Source organism: Hipposideros armiger, unplaced genomic scaffold (assembly GCF_001890085.2).
Source record: "Hipposideros armiger isolate ML-2016 unplaced genomic scaffold, ASM189008v1 scaffold_76, whole genome shotgun sequence".
Classification (NCBI taxonomy): domain Eukaryota; kingdom Metazoa; phylum Chordata; class Mammalia; order Chiroptera; family Hipposideridae; genus Hipposideros; species Hipposideros armiger.
In genome coordinates, this window is record NW_017731426.1 from 3167707 (window position 1) to 3181754 (window position 14048).

At 39.4% G+C, this 14048-nt stretch overlaps 1 pseudogene; it reads right to left on the bottom strand.

Moving 5' to 3' along the window:
• Positions 1 to 4021: 4021 nt before the first annotated feature.
• Positions 4022 to 4331, bottom strand: LOC109383140 (ATP synthase subunit g, mitochondrial pseudogene; annotated as a pseudogene).
• Positions 4332 to 14048: the final 9717 nt, after the last annotated feature.

Genomic DNA, 14048 nt, shown 5'->3' on the forward strand with positions numbered 1-14048 from the left:
GAAAGTGAAGAATGACTTTCAGAACAACTTTTTCTCTAGTTTCACATTCAGGGAGTTCAGTTTATTAACGAAGAAATTTGGTCTAATCATGTTCCCCAAATACTGCTGTCTCATTTAGTAAATTGCTGTTATCTATTCAGTATGATAAGCTCATTATTTTGCACAGCTTTGACTGTTATCCAATTCCATTCTTTCACTTTAAATCCAGGCTTGCAATGCCACACACTTTTTGGGTGAATTCTATATTCAATTCCACAATCTAAGATTAAACTGTTAATCTCTCCAATCCAAACAAGTAGCTCCCCTGGCAACATTGCCTGTTTTCCATTGACACAGCCAGTTGTTTATCCAAGCTCAAGAAACGGATAGACAGAACCCAACTGCCCCTTCATTTCATGTTTCTAGAGAGTCTCCAAATAAAATTTTCCTCCAAAAGCTTTTTTAAGTCTTGTTTTAATCTAGGTTTCCCCCCAAAACGGAACTGGAGATCAAGGCCTATACAAAGATAGATTATTTTATTTGGAAATATAATCAGAGAACAAGCATGAGGGGACATGATTTTGAATATGGAAAGAGGAAAAAACAATTTGAAAATGTGTTATTCAACTTATTGGGGGGGATCACATCATAAATTTTATAAATGCCTAACCACTATGCTGTACACCTGAAACTAATATAAAATAATATTGAATGTCAACTATAACTAAAAAAAATATGTAGCCACAGGATGCAAAGTAACAGCATAGGGAATATAGTCAATGGTATTGTACTAGCTATGTACAATGTCAGAGGAGTACTATAGTAGACCTATTGGGGTTATCACTTGGTGAGTTGTGAAAATGTCTAATCATTATGTTGTTTTGTAGACCTGAACCTAATAATAAAGAAAGAAAGAAAGAAAGAAAGAAAGAAAGAAAGAAAGAAAAGAAAGAAAGAAAGAAAGAAAGAAAGAAAGAAAGAAAGAAAGAAAGAAAGAAAGAAAGATAGGAAAATGTGTTATCGGTAAGCTGCCACAAAAGTAACCATTGTTCAGTCTCACAGGCTCTTCTAGGGGGCCTTATAAAATATACTTGAGAATTGATGTCTTGGGGGCAATAGGGGAAGCGTTCATCCATCCGTCTCCATCCCCATTAAGGTTGGAACTTAAGTAATGCACTTCTGGTTGTGAATACATTAGGACCAAATATAGTCTTGTGAGTATCCCACACCATTGTGCCAAGAAGTCCTATGGCAGGAAGTAAGAGTTACACAGTCTAGACCCAAAATGAGTAGACCCAAAATGAGGTACCATATGGCTAAACCAGGGTAAAGCTTGTTGAAACACTTAATTAAACTAGTCAGTACAGCAGTAGTTGGACTAAGAGATGGGCTGAGAGGATATGAAATGGCCAATACAGCCCATCACTTGAACCACTCAGGTGCACCATACCCTCTGTTAAATACAACCTGTCACAGAGTCCTCTTCAAGGTCATGATTAACATTAACCTGTGAAAAGGCTTAATTCTAGGAGTTACTGGAACAAACTCCAATCTTCAATGTTGCATCCAGTACCAAGGTCATAATTGGTATTTATTATCTCCCTTCTTTACTATTCATTCTATTCATTTCCCTCACTCTTAGCCAATTCTTTGGCTGGCTTAGTTTTTGTGTCTGCTGGGATGACCCTGATTTTCATCCCTGAGAAATCTGAGCCCTTAATTGCCTTTCCTTTGGAGGGCAACATTTATTATAATTTCCCATTCACATTATCCTTTGTCACAGAAACATAAATATTCACCCCCAATGAATATTTCTACATATACTCCTCTCTGTTCCCATGTATAGCACCAATACCAGCACTCATAGAAATTAGAGTCAATTACCTCTCCCAGCACAGTAATTCCCCACGTTGGCTGCTGCAATGACATGGGCAGCCCAAGTGACCAAATAGTAGCTGTCATTTCAAGTTAAAGTAGAATGCAGTAAGTAATTGCACTCTGTCCTCTGGCAAAAACAGTCCCTTTCCCGAAATCAAGGTCATTAATCCAATAGAACTTATGTTTGTGGAGATGGGAAGCATACATTCCACAAGTGAGTCCCTGAAAAGGCTGATGAGATGAATCAATCCTACTTTTACCCCTTGGGTCTGGAACCCACATATTCTAGCTACCAGAGACAGCACCACATATCAGACATTGATTTAGTGCATATACCACATACTACAGGACAGCACGCCAATCCAAAGGGTTTATACCTAACTTCTGTCTTCATGGGGCCTCTGACCATTTAATGATTCTGCTCTTAGATGAAGAGATATCTGTTAAGACATCTAAGTTGCGTGTTTATGTGCCCACTCTTCAATCTCCTAATCATAAAACTGAGCTAAAAATGTGAGAAACCATGAAAATATATATCTGATGTTGTGTAAGCCCTAGGATGATGATGATGTTAGTGGTGGCCCTAGAGGCAGAGAAAGCAAACACATGTGCAGAGAAGGTGTCGGTTCTGAAAGGATGAATTTCTGCTCCTTCTAGGGGATTGAGTCTGATAAAACCAATCTACCATCAAGTGTCTGACTGGTCCCTGAAGGATGATGTCATAATGTGGCCTCCATCATGTTCTCTGCTCCTGACTAGTTGGCCATAGCTAGATAAACTTTAGATAAAGGGAGCCCTGCAACTGAGTCTGCACAGCTATATCTGGGCCACTGTGTTCACCTGCTCATGGTCCCATTCTGCTGGCACTGGGGTTGCTAAAAAAAGAGGGTAGCTGACATCACAGGACAAGTCTTCCTATCTATTTGGTTACTGAGTGCCACTTCTGAGATAAATACTCCATGGTGGGCATTATCATGAGACACAAACAAATGAACACTTTGTGCCCATTCCCTTTATCCGGTCTCATGCACCATCTAAGATTTTATTGTCTCTTATCTTCCTTCTGAGTCCTAGTAACTAGCCAAACCATTCACTCTGCCCAGGAGCCCCAAACTGAGTCCACTTACCTTTCCATGGAAAGTAAACTTTGAAATGCTATCGTTGAAGATCTATTCCCCTCACCATGTCCCTTAGAGCCACCCCTAAGTGAGCCTAGAGTGTCACAATTATTCAGTAAATCTAACATGAACAAATCACACTGAGTTATCTGTGAGTCAGACCTCAACTGTCTCCTTTCTCATTTAGTTATAAGGAAGCTCATGATGCCATAGCTATGACTTGTGGGAGTGGTATTGGTACCACACAGATGATTTAGGCATTTAGCCACCTGGTTATGTTACTTGTGTCAGTGGGATTTTTTTTTTTGATAACTAATCACTTCTATTTATTTCAGGACATAATATGCTTTTTAGACCCATGGATGATACTGAGTTATAACCCTGTTTAAATATCCATAGGGTGTTTTATTTTTGCAAAGATAGGTTCTAAAAATCATAAAACCAGGTTCGTTAATAATACACGTATTAAAATTAGAATAAAAATGTAGTCATGGCTCTCCTTCACTCTGTCCTGGCATTAAAGGTGTTATAAAGACACAAGGAATACCAGCCACTATCCCAACATTTACAGACGTAGATGTTGTCAAAGATCTTGCTCTGATTTTAGCAAAGAGAAACCATCCAAATTTTATTCTTTATACTACTGACATTATGTAACTTTGGTAGGTGGTATTACTATTTCACCTACTGTAGCAAGTTCTAGTTTTCTGAAGGCCTTTCCCCGAACTTTTCTGGAAATAAAATACAGTATTTCTAATCTTCAAATTAAAATGCTATCCTCATAAATATATGTAACCAGTTAGTCTATTCACATTTATCCTTTCCAATTTCAGATTAAGCAAAGACATGCATTTAGAGCTATATTAATATTAATAAAGCAAACAACAATCCAACTTAATATCAAGAGAAAATGTGACATTCCATGCAGTGATTGATACAGAAAATATTGACTTTGACACATTTTATTCAAATACCAGTCTGATCACACATGGTCCAAGCACATTCAAATAATAAACCCAAAAGAAACGGATGTTAACGATTGGTCTTCAAACATTATAGCCAATGATGTCGTGCTTGCCTGTGATCTCACCAACATAAAACCACATCCACACCTCAGTGGCCAAACCATTCAGCATCACATCTTTAACTGTGAGCTGTTTGAAACTTCCAGTTTGAGCACCATTGACTATTGTTTTCAAGCTCTGAATAGCCGTTAGGATCTCAGTAGGAGCTGGAGGAACCAGCTTAACCAGCTTAATATTGCCAAAATGTGGCCAACTGAGGTTTCAAGTAAGTTACAGCAGTGTTTACCAGCGCTGGAGCCTTCTCTGTGAGGTTCCAGACAAACTGGACCATGGTTCTAGGATGGAAAGTCCGTGGTCTCAAACGGCCAGCTGAATCTCATTTGGACCTTTTCAGGCCCAATCCTGAATGGTACATTCATAATAAATTGCTTCTCTTTTTACCCAAGCATATGACTCCATGGATTAGATAATATATAGTTCTAGTCCCATGGTCAATTGGTGTTCCGAGATTGGGCGTTAGGCCTCTATTAGAAACCAATATCATACAGGAATTATTTTTTTCCCCAAATATTGCATAATTCACTGCTACAGAAGGAATTGCCTCGCTCTAGTACCCTAGGGTTTTTGCTGTGAGTCTCCTAGTGAGGTTTGCCTTTTGTCACACTGGCATCCTATGAGGATGGCTAGAATGCGGGCCTCTTCCTGCAAATCACATGTAATTACCATTTATATCACCAATATTATGAACAAATTTGATATGTTTCAGAATATAAAAATAATCAAGGTCTTTGCAGACTATATAGTGATGGAGAGCAGGAGATTTAATGTAGCTCTGAGGCAAGACAACAAATGTATATTGTGGTCTTTTCCATGAAAAAGAGAACTTTTTAAAAAATTTCTCTTACCGAGGAGGATTGAGGAGAACATATTCACCAAATCAGTAGTAGCCACATATCACGCACAAGAGACTGAGTTAACCTGATCCAAAAAAGATACCACCTCCAAAATGTGGTAATTAGGATTACCACTTGCTTAAGGTTTGTTTGTTCAATGTCATATGTCCTGAGCCATCTGGTTTATTCAAAGGTAAAATTAATTAAATAGAATTATAAGGAACTTACACTTTTGCAACTCTTAAGTTTTTAATGGTGGTGTTAATGTCTGAAATTCTTTGGGCATGAAGTTCAATTTCTGATTGCTATCTGTGCAGGAGGTGGTGAGGAGGTACGCAGTTCCAACGGCTTTCTGTGGCCTTTCCTATCACAGTGGCTGGTGCTCCCTAATCAGGTAGCCAGTGTGAAGGTTCCTCCAAATACAGAAGGCAGCTATCTAAATTATATATTCAGGAGTATGGGGACATAACTACAGGGTTTGTCCCTGTTCCATTAGATCATCTGAGAGGGACTTGAACCCAAAGGCTACTTATCATCTGGAGAAGACACCACAAGAGTAGAAAAAAAATCACACATAGTAGAACAGATGAGGACTCTGGTAACACTAATAGAGAAGGAGGTAAAGGAATTTTCCAGTTCAAGAGGCTGAGTAGGTAAATCTTCCCGTGACCACATCAAAATTATACCCAACCTACACAACACCCATCATTGAGAATTGCCTGAAGTCTAGCAGAAACAAAACCCTACAACTAAGGACATACAGAAAAAGCCACTGTGAGACTGGTAGGAAGGGCAGAAATGTGGAATAGGCTGGTTCCCACACCAATGTGTGACCATTAAAATCAGGAGTGATATCTCAGCTGCAGAGGTTACCCCACCACTCCAGAGGATTGAGGGGTCCGAACCCCACACCAGACTCCCCCATCCAGGGTTTCAGTGCTGGAGAGAGAAGTCCCCATAACTGCTGGTTGTGGAAACCATCGGAGACTGTGGCTGAGTGAGATGGAGGGTGGCTACAGTCTCAGGTGATCCTCTTAAGGGTCTGCACATGGACTTGCTCTCTGACGGACTCATTTGCTCTGAGGTCCAGTGTTGGGGCAGCAGCTCAAAAGGCACCAGGGACACACAGGGAGAAACTGAGTTTTCTGGCTTCAGGGTGAAAGCTGGAGGGGCAGCTTTCTACTGGATGATGGAGTTGCTGGAAGCCATTGTTTTCTAGTTGAGCCCTCTCTCCTCCCGGTATCTAGTTAACACTTTTTGGCCCACCCTGGTGATTCTGAGACCCTGCCCCACCCAACTTTCAGTTACATCCAAGCCGCTTCCAGTGGCTTTTCCATACAGCCTACCTTAGTTCATGCTGAAACTTCGCTAAAGTCTCTCAAAAATTCACAAAACCCAAACAAGCAGCATCTGGTTTCAGCATGTATCAAATCTCTGGCTGACCAGCCCAAAGCCTGGCACTAGTGAAAGCTGGCCTTGGTTCATTACTTGGCCTCTCAAGGCACCTCCAAGCACAATGCCAGCAGTGGCCATCTGTGAATTGCTTTTTGGCTCATTCCAGGAGGCTCAAGGCAGGTCAGAGGCTGACAGTGAACTTAGCCTACAATGGGACCCCTACAGGAGACCCTGGGGCTCACACACTCAGTGGCCAGCTTTGGGCCCACTTAGAGCATCACCCAGATGCCTCCAAGGACAACACACTCAAGGGCAGACTGGGCAGGTACCAGAGCTCTGCTAAAGTGAATCCTGCTCTATAGGGTCAGCCCTGTGCCACAGCTCCTCCACTGTAGCCTAGGGGCCGGTCCCACTCATTGATGTGCAAACAGCAACCACAGCTCAACTACAACAGGAGGGCACACAGAACTCACACAAGAGACACGCCTGGAGCACCTGGCTCTGGTGACCAGGGAGACTGCACCACTGGGCTCCACAGGACACCTACTACATAAGGCTATTCTACTAAGACTGGGAGACATAGCAGCCCTATCTAATACATAGAAACAAATACAAGGAGGCAGCCAAAATAAGGAGACAAAGAAACATGTTTTAAATGAAATAACAGAACATAGCTCCAGATAAAGAACTTAACACAATGGAGACAAGCAATCTATCAGATACAGATTTGTAAACACTGGTCAATAAAGAGATAAGAAACAGAAAAATTTAGATAAAAAAACATTAAAAAGAACCAGTCATAAATAATGAATACAATAACTAAAATGAAGAATACATTAGAGGGAATCAACAGTAGATTAGATGAGGGGATAGCACAAAGCACCCAATCAGAAAAGAAAAAAGAAAAAAAATGAGTACAGTTTATGGGGCCTTTGGGACAACAGCAAGCATATTTACATCATATGGGTATCAGAAGGAGAAAAGAGAGCAAGTAATTCAAAACCTATTTGAGAAAATAATGATGGAAAAATTCCCTAACCTAGCAAAGGAAATGTATATTTAAGCCCAGGAAGCACAGACAGCCTCAAAGAAGTTGAACCCAAAGAGGCCTATCATAATTAAATGCTGAAGATTAAAGACAAAGAGAGAATCTTAAAAGCAGCAAGAGAAAAGCAGTTAATTACCTACAAGGGAACTCTCATAAGACTGTCAGCTGATTTTTCAACAGAAACATTGCAGGCCAGAAGGGATTGGCACGAAATAGTCAAAGTGATGAAAAGCAAGAACCAACAACAAGACTGCTCTACCTAGTGAAGATATCATTTAAAATTGAAGGACAGATAAAGATCTTCTCAGACAAGAGAAAGCTAAAGGAGTTCATCACCACCAAATCAGTATTACAAGGAATGTTAGAGGGACTTCATTAAGACACACACAAAAAAAGATAAAAAATATGAATAATAAATGGCAATAGCTAAATGTCTATCAGCAATTACTTTCAATGTAAATGGATTAAATGCTCCAGTCACAAGACATAGGAGGGCTGAATGGATAAGAAAACAAGACCCTTACATATGCTGCCTTCTAGAGACTCACTTCAGATTGAAAGATACACACAGACTGAAAGTAAAGGGATGGAAAAATATTTCATGAAAATGAAAATAACAAAAACAATACAAACCTGGGGTTGCAATACTTATGCCATGTTTTAAAATAGATTTTAAAACAAAGGCTATAACAAGTGACAAAGAAGAACCTAGTAATCCTAGTTCTGGGTATTTATCTGAAGAAACCCAAAATGCTACTTTAAGGGAATGTGTGCATCCATATGTTCATTGCAGGATTATTTACAATAGCCAAGATATGAAAGCAGCATGGGTGTCTCTAAATGGATGAATGGATAGAGATGTGGTACATACATACAATGGAATATTACTCACACATAAAAAATAATGAAATCTTGCCATCTGCAACAACATGAATGAATCTAGAGGGCATTGTGTTGAGTGTGGTAAGTTAGACAGAAAAAGACAAATGTCATATGATTTCACTTATAAGTAGAATCTAAAGAACAAAACAAATAAACAAAACAGAGACAAACTCATAGATACAGAGAACATTTTGATGGTTGCCAGATAGGAGGGGAGTGGGGTGTGGGTGACAAAGCGGAAGGGAATAAGAAGTATAAATTGGTTGTTACAAAGTAGTCATGGGGATGTAGGGTATAGCATAAGGATTATAGTCAATAATATTGTAATAACTATGTATGGTGTCAGATGAGTACTAGATTTATTGGGGTGATAGATAGGAGGAGGGTTGGGGGCCCAGGGTGAAATTGGTAGCTACAGAATAGTCATGGGGATGTAAAGTAAAGTATAAGGAATATAGTCAATAATTATGTATAGTACAAGGTGGGTACTAGACTAGCCAGGGGGATCACTTTATAAATTATATAAATGTCTAATCCATATGCTGTACACCTGGAATTAATATAAAATAATTTGAATGTCAACTGTAATTGAAAAAATAAAAAGGGGGGAAAACATGAAGGAGAATAAGAGATTCAAATGTCCAGGAATAAAACCAATAAGTTTTGGGGCTGTAATACACAGCATAGGAAATATAGTCAATAATATTGTGATAGCATGGTATGGTGTCAGATGGTTGCTGGATTTATCATGGTGAACACTTCTACAGGTATATAACTGTTGAATAACTATGGTATATACCTGGAACTAATACAATATTGTATGTTAGCTATATTTTAATAAAAATTAAAAAATAATTAAAAATTTTTTAAAAAGGAGGCAAAGGAAGAACACGCAGTGAAAGAGACATGGAAAGAGGGATCAAAAAGAAGATAAAGCTAGAGCAATCATCATAAACCTAGGGAAGAAAATATTTTAAGGAGAGAGAAGTGGTCATCAATGTGTAATATTGCTGAGTATGACAATGGCATTAAGAATTAAATGAGGCCAACAGATATAAAAATAGGAAGACACTGGGCCAGCCGAGTGGCACATTGGTTAAGAGCTGGCTTGGGCCTCCAGAGGGCTCCGGTTCGGATCCCACAGATGAGGGCCAGTGACACTGCCCTCTACAGCTAAGATGCTGAACAACAGCTCAACCTGGAGCTGGGCTGCCGTGAGTCGCTGGCGATAGCGTAGGCTGCAGCCCCTGCTGCAGTGGGTTGCCATGGCTACCGTGTGTAGCCAGCAGCCAGCGTGAGTGGCCAGCAGCCTCAGTGAGTGACCATCCAGAAGTCAGCGACTGATCTGCCTCGCCCGGGAAGAGCGCAATGATGGTGCCAACCTGGGCCAGTGAAGCAACGTCCTCCACAACTAGACTGAAGAACAAAAGGACAGCAACTTGTCTGTTCCCCTTCCCCCAATTCCCCAGCACTGTTCCCCTTCCCCCAATTCCCCAGATTCAGATTGCAGGAGTTTGAAAAATATGGGGAAACTGAGGAAATTTAGGCAATGGATTGAAACTATTTTAATAAGTTGGCCTTTGGAAAGACAAAGAGTAAAAGGATGATGGCTTGCAGGGGAAGACGAGGCAGAGCTGGCAGTGGCTGTTACTGTTCAGGATTGGGACAGCCTGAATGAGTTTTAGTCAGATGACAGAGAAAAATCAAAGACAGAAGAGAGTGAAAAAATATTCTCCTTTCCCCTCAAAGCCTTCATGCTTCCAATTCTAGTGTGAATAGTAAAAAGCCTTTCCTTATTCTACTCTTGGAACTGAATCTTTACTCTCTTATATTGGCTAATTTTATGACCAACATCTTAATTTTATTTTCTTATTGCCTGTAGTTTAGTGCAGTAAGATTTACAAAACTATGAAACGCTAGACGGCAGCATGAGGGAAGGCAGGCATATTTCCACAATTACCTTGCCTAAATTGAAGCTGTCCAAATTTGAATTACTAGTGCTTTTTAAGAGATAACAACCTATTTCATTTTATTGTCTCTCAATATATGACAGCACCACAGAATTAAAGATCACACACACTGATGATGAAAGCCATTGTATTGGAAAATGGGATACTCTGGTGTGCCTGAAAACATTGATTAAACAATGAACCAAGACAAGTGCATAGTTGTTTCAAGGTAATCAGGCCTTTGGGACTGCTTAAGGTTATAAACAGAAGCAGGTGTCTAATTCCTCTTGAGTCTTTTTTACCATTGAGAACACAGAACACCAGTGTGTGTGTGTGTGTGTGTGTGTGTGTGTGTGTATACCATTTCTAGAAGGTCCTATATTCTATAGAAGTTCTTTTATTTATTTCTACAAGTAGGCTACCTCTTTGGATATGTTCTTATAGAAATGTGTCTGAATATGTGATGTGGGATGTACAAATGTGTGTGAATTTGCACATAAATTACACAGGTTTATATATGTAAATGTACACATTTGGGTATATACATTTGTATTTTTGCATATGCAAATTAAGGTTTACCCATAGGTGCTGGGCTTACTTGAATCACACTTGTGTTTTCAATTGTGATTTTAAAATGTGGGAAAATAATTCAATTAGGCCTGTATGATTAATTTTGAAAATAACATAGATATTCTTAGTAATAGTATAGCCTTAAATGTTACTGAATTACTATATTTTTAAATTGGAGTTCCTGGAAAGAAATTGCTTTGAGTCAACACTCTTCATGTAGCTAAGAAGTACCTATAAAAATTTGCATCCAAAATATGATTCTTAACATTAAGTAATAATAATGTATGACTAGGAAAATATCAGGAGGAAACCCTCATTGAACAAAGAATCCAGAAACAAAAATTCATAGGGTCAGATCAGGTATCTAGAGCCTCATTCCATTATGTTTTTTGTCTCACATAGGCTCACTTTTCAACATAGCATGGACGTTTATGATTCTGTAGAGGAAGGAAATAAAATGGAAGTCAAGGAGCATTTTTGTTAGATCATTTACTCCTCTTAACTTTTGAGCATTTACAATAAAACAGATGTAATCTTTTGCCTTCCCATGAGAAGTCTAAGAAAAGAAAATGGAATTGTAGAAGGACCACATACAACATGGACATAGTGTTTTTAGAAATTACTCTCCCAGCAACGGGCTGAGTTCTATCACATATGTAATTAAGGCAATCTTGGGGAATTTTGCCATTTTTGGATATTCAGGAGCTGGGCGTTAGCATGAGTTATTGGATAATTTTCTCTTTGTTTATAATGCATCACTAAATTTGAAGACTATACAACAACTCTCAATAGAAAGGTATGGTGATACACTGAAATAGTATAATATTTTAATCATTGGCCTACTATAAAAATTTGTAATGCAAAGATTACATTTCTTTCTAATTAGACTTGCTTTCGTTAACCACCAAGATTGAAGCAACTGATAATATTTATATCTCTAACAACTGTGTTTTATTTATACAAAAGAAGAACAGAAATAAGCTTTCATTAAGCAACAACTACGTGCCAATCATCGAAATATGTTTTCACATGTGTTGTTTACTCCTTGCAATAACACTAAGAGATTAATACAATTATCCTCATATTATAGACAATACAATTAAGAAGTTACATTCTAAGCCTGAGCTTTCTGATTGAATAGTCCCCCGCTAGGCTGACAGACAGAATGAAGATTCACTTCAGTTAGGTTATTTTGAATTGGCCTCAGTTATCCAGTGTTCTTCAAAATAGTCACATTTCGGGCTGGCTGAGTGGCGTGATGGTTGAGAACTGGCTTGGGATGCCAGAGGGCCCCAGTTTGGATCCCACATATGAGGGCCAGTGACACTGCCCTCTACAGCTAAGATGCTGAACAACAGCTCAACCTGGAGCTGGGCTGCCATGGGCATAGGCTGCAGCCCCTGTGGCACTGGGTTGCCATGGGCTACTGTGTGTGGCCGGCAGCCAGCATGAGCGGCCAGCAGCAGCCGCAGTGAGCGGCCATCCAGAAGCCGGCGACTGATCTGCCTCGCCCGGGAAGAGCGCAGTGATGGAGCCAACTTGGGCCAGTGAAGCAACATCCTCCACAACTAGATTGAAGAACAAAACGACAGCAACTTGTCTGTTCCCCTTCCCCCAATTCCCCAGCACTGTTCCCATCCCCCAATTCCCCAATAAAAAAAAAATCTAAAAAAAAAAATAGTCACATTTCAGTGAACTTGGATTTCAGGAGCTCATTTCACCTCTAAGTGAGAATATGAATATGCACAATGTTCAGTGCCATCCCTTGAGAAGGCCAAATGGCACACAGGGTGTAGGATTTGTGGCTTTGTTCTTAGTTTATTCATCCATCAACCAAACTTTATTAAACATCTATGTGCAATCTACTGTTTTAGGAGCTAGGAACAAAATAGAAAACATTCAAGCCCTCAAGGATCTTACATTGTGTTGGGTTGTATGAGGGAAGAAGGAGAGATGCCAAAAATAATACAAGAAAGATATGAATGCTAATTGGCCAGTATAATAAAAAACATACCCATTTAAGAACTTAAATCCTTCTAAGACAGGCCTTATGGAAGTTGGGAATATGCAGTATTAACCCTGCTTTATAGTTACCCTGAAGAATTAAGAGTTAAAGGAATAAACCCCAAATCAAAACCAATGTCCAATAAAAAAAGGCAGCATGGGAGCAAGGCAAGAATTACCTGAGGCTCCCAACACAGTTTTACTCCCATCTCTATTGTGAAGAGAAATGCTCATATGAGAGAGGTGAATAAAAATCTAAAGTAGTCACAGTGGGACTGGTGTAAGTGGTTGGTGAACACTTTAAATACTAACAATATCACTAGTATCATATTAAATAGGCTGCTTATTGTATGGGTGAAATCAGTTGTTCATAGAAACACAGCATCGTTCATATGTTCAGAAACAGTCTCTTAATAACTCCCCCCACCTCTCTTTTCTGGCCTACTATTGTAAAATAATGGTTCTTTGGCACCCTGAGCCAAGTTTTCTTCCCATGTGCAGTTTTACTTTCCCTTATTCCTTTTGTTCTTTGATCCTCTGGGTACAGTGGAAAAAACTGACAGCAATGTGTTCTAATTCTAGGTCTGCTATTTATATACTAGCTATATCTATATTTCTTCAGAAAAATAACTCTCTGGATCTTGGTTTCTTAAGTACTTCATCTTTACTATAAGAACAATAATACCTACCACAGAGAACTGGGAGAATTGAATGAAATTTAAATGGCCTGTCACATTAAGTAGGCATTTAGTAAATTTAATTAAACCCCTAGAATATCTCTACTGTTTCAATACCATATGAATGTAATCTTTTATAGAACTTTAACTATGTTCCTGATTCAAAGTAAGTCCTCAGTGAATAGTTGTGGATTGTATGTTCACATTTCATATTTCAAATATTTTCAATATAATACACTTCATGAAATTAACTATGTACAACTTAGAAGTTACCGTGTTTTAGGCATATCAAATTGTTGCATCACTAGTGTGTTAATCAAGATGGAAACTCGGTCTTCTTAGAATTTTTTTTTTTTAGACTTTGGCTTAAACCTAGAAAAGCTTTCTAATCATTAGAGATGCCACACAATGGAATAGACTGGTTGGTTCAGAGGTAAGCTGCAAATATCGGCAAATGCTCACAGAGAGGCATCCATCAAGAAAGTGGCAAAGAGGGCCGGCCGAGTGGCGCGATGGTTAAGAACTCGTTTGGGATGCCAGAGGGCCCCGGTTCGGATCCCACATAGGAGGGCCAGTGACACTGCCCTCCACAGCTAAGATGCTGAACAACAGCTCAACCTGGAGCTGGGC